Source organism: Pyrus communis, chromosome 5 (assembly GCF_963583255.1).
Source record: "Pyrus communis chromosome 5, drPyrComm1.1, whole genome shotgun sequence".
Classification (NCBI taxonomy): Eukaryota; Viridiplantae; Streptophyta; class Magnoliopsida; order Rosales; family Rosaceae; genus Pyrus; species Pyrus communis.
In genome coordinates, this window is record NC_084807.1 from 28,153,433 (window position 1) to 28,156,982 (window position 3,550).

The following is a 3,550-nucleotide window of genomic DNA, read 5'->3' on the forward strand; positions in this document are numbered from 1 at the left end:
CATAAAGACTCTCATTTTTAGAGAGTTCTTTAGAGTCTGTTTGTTACTCTACTTGAATCCAACTTTTTAAACTCAAAAACAATTTTCAAGTTTTAGGCTTTAAAAACTTATTTGGTAGGACTATTTTAAAAAACTGAATTCAAGACTAATTAAAAAATATAGTCTATTCTCTAAAAATATAAAAAGTGAGTTTTTAGAGTTTTTAAACTTAAATTCACTCCTTTCTTTTCTCTCCCTCCTCCCATCTCACTCCAAATCTCTCTTTTCTTCTTTCTCTCCTTTTTTTTTTTTTTTTTTTTACCTTTTTCGTCTCTCTTCCAATCCGCTATCTTCATTCTCTTGGTTATTTCTCTCACTCATCTTCCTATCTGTCTCGTCCAATCCTCTCTTCTTTCTCCTTCCTTCAATCATCTATTACTTTTTTCCTCCTCTCTCCTCTTTCTCTCTCTCCTGCGAACTCCTCTTTTAAATCTCCTTGTCTAATTTAAGTCGTAAAATTTAAAATTTTTAAATTGCAAACTAATCGAGTTTTTGAATCTTAAAGAAAATTGTTTTCAAGAAATGTTTTAAGAAATAATAAAAAAATTTAAATAGAATACTAAACATGCCCTTAGCTTTCTCAAATGAATATGTATGTATTATATCTCATCCTGTTACGTTGAAGGATATTTTTTAATTAAATCCCATCATATCCCTGACAATCCCAAGGTAATTGTATTGAAACATATTAATGAAGTTTTTCCGAAAATAAATATGAATAAATGTGTGTGTGTGTGTGTATGCTTTTCTCTAATTAGATGAGAATTGTGCCGCACTTACTTGCCTCATAATATTTGAAATAAATGAATAATCTTATATTATACAATCTTATAGATTGTACTTCCATACAATTCAAGTTAGTTTTAAGAACAATTCAAGTTTTTAGGAGAATAATCTTATAAATAGATTGTACTTCCATACAATCTTCAATGGTACTTAACTCACTCAATGGGGAGGGTACTTCCCTCTCTCTTTTACGCTTAACCTTTTCTAATGTAGCCTCAGTCTTGGCATTAAGTGACTTTGCCCAAGCTGCAATAGCTTCGTCCATTTTGGTTGACTTGGATGACTTTGACTTCGAGGAAAGATCACTTGGAGGAAAAAGAGCACAATGCTTGGTACTGGTTCCTTCATGTCCCTCACTAAATGCCCTTGAACCACTTCTGGTACTTTGTCTAATGTGTGCACCAGTGGTAAGAAACCCAGCTTCTAACTCTCTCTCAAAATCAGAATTTGGAGGAAAATTGGTGGATGCATACTGCATTTGACCAGTAGCAGTGGTATTATTGAAAATCTGTCCAAGCACCTCATAATGAGAACACCCTTTGCTACGGAAACGGCTAGCAAACTTGTTTTTCTGTAAAATTTTAATATACGTTGACCACACTTGCTTGAACAGTGTTTGCAACAGGGTCCCAACCCATCCCAGTATGATTAACAAGCTTGGCAAACTCACGGTGAATCTTCCGCAACCAATTATATTTTTGCTTCAATTTTTCACGAGTGTATCTCTTACCATATTTGTCAAACAACTTCATGTCAATCGCATCCCACTGATTCTTTTCTAAAGTGTTGGTTTGCAAGCCTTTTTTTTTTTTTTTTGTCTCTTCATACAACATACTAATGAAGTAGTCTTCAATAGGTTTTGCCCAATTAGCTTTATCATCAAGGTCATTTTCAAAGTCCTTATGTGACATCTCTCGGACACGTACTAGAACAATGTAAACGGAAACATTGAAATTAATACAAAGCTAAAAGCTACATTCACTTATGAATGCACAAAACACATATATACTCAATTCTATGTAGTATGTACTATATACTCAGTTTTCACGAACTAGATGATAAATAAAAAGGCATTTTATGCATGCGAGTATCAAACAAAATAAGAGTAGTGTGACCTAAGAGTAACTCATTTACCTCTTCCAAGGACACATGCATGACAATACGACTTAATTCAAAGACCACAATGAAAACGAGACTTCTCTTATTAAATCCAAACAGGAACCATCGTTAAAACACACAACGTAATTCAAAGACCCAAGTCTATCATTAAAGCATTCGCAGAGAAAATATGAAAAATTCATTTTTGAACTCAAACATTTGACATTTTGGCTACTCCAAAGACCCATCCAATGAAACAAGTATATCACATAATATTACTTGCTACATACAACAAATGTCAGAAATCCATTCTATGAAACAAGCAACCATATGAATTTTGTAACCAACCACATATTTACCATGTCAGCATAAAAAAAGAATCTGAACCCATCAGCTAATTCGTGCCATCTATCGATTCAAGATAGCAAAAGTCCAGCTTAAAAAGATGATTTTCAAGCTCTTAGCCATCTAATAAACAAACCCCACTTCCAAAAACTCCTCAAAAGTTGAGTTTGAATGGAAAAACGGATAGCAAATTATGACCATCAGACTAACAAAGAATGGATTTTTTTAATACACTTTTCATGTAAATTAATCACAACCAGATGGTGGTTCCCAATCCTTTTCTGAAACTAACTAGGTAAAATGCGAGTGATGAACAATCAAAGCATTAAAGCATGGTTTTTTTTTTTTAATATATATATATCTATATATCAAAGAACAGAGAAGATGAGAAGGAGGACCTTGTTCGATGATCGGATTCTTGAGCTAATAAGGCTTGTCCAGAACGCTCTTCACTGAGAACGAAAACGACTGAGTCCGATTCGATGTCCTTGTGAACAAAAGCTTGTATTTGTTCTTCCTGGAATCGAAATCGATTAGTTTGGATTGCGATTTTCAATGCCACACTGTCTCTGCTCCGCTGCTCGTAATATATATAAAGTACATAAATGAATCACACCAATTAGACAGATAAACTCAATTTCTCACAACCCAACACATAAAACACATAAATCCAACTTTCTGATCATTTTCTCCATTCTGAGGAACCAAACAAAATAGTAAGAGAAATACCCATTACCTTGATCGTTCCTGACAGTGAAGAGAATGACCCAGTTTCGTCCCCAATCAACCACTCAAAGATTCGAAGCTTAAAGCTATTCGCCAGAACCTTCACCCTACTGGCCAGAATCTCTTGGTCATTCGTGGTTGGTGATGCGGAAGGCTTGTTTGTGGTCTGCGCGGCGCAGCCCTCAGACCTCCATTGCGATATGAACATGTGAAAAAATTTTTTACTAAAACCTGACTTTTGTTGTTTTCAAATTATAATGGGTTGTTCTTAAATTTTTTTGAGTCCATTTTTGCAAAATGGGCTTACCAAACAAGTTTTATTACTTTAAAACTTAAAAATTGTTTTTGAGTTAAAAACTTTGGACTCAAATCCAATACTAAATAGGCCCTAATATTTTTTTCTTACAAAAAGGAAAACTAGACGGAACACTACGCACTACATATGGACCATTTTTTCTTAAATAGTCTTGAATTACTAAGAAAATTGGAAAATAAACCATGAAAATTGACTAAGAAATCAAATGGAGATAATTGTTTAAAAGGTTGAACTACTTTT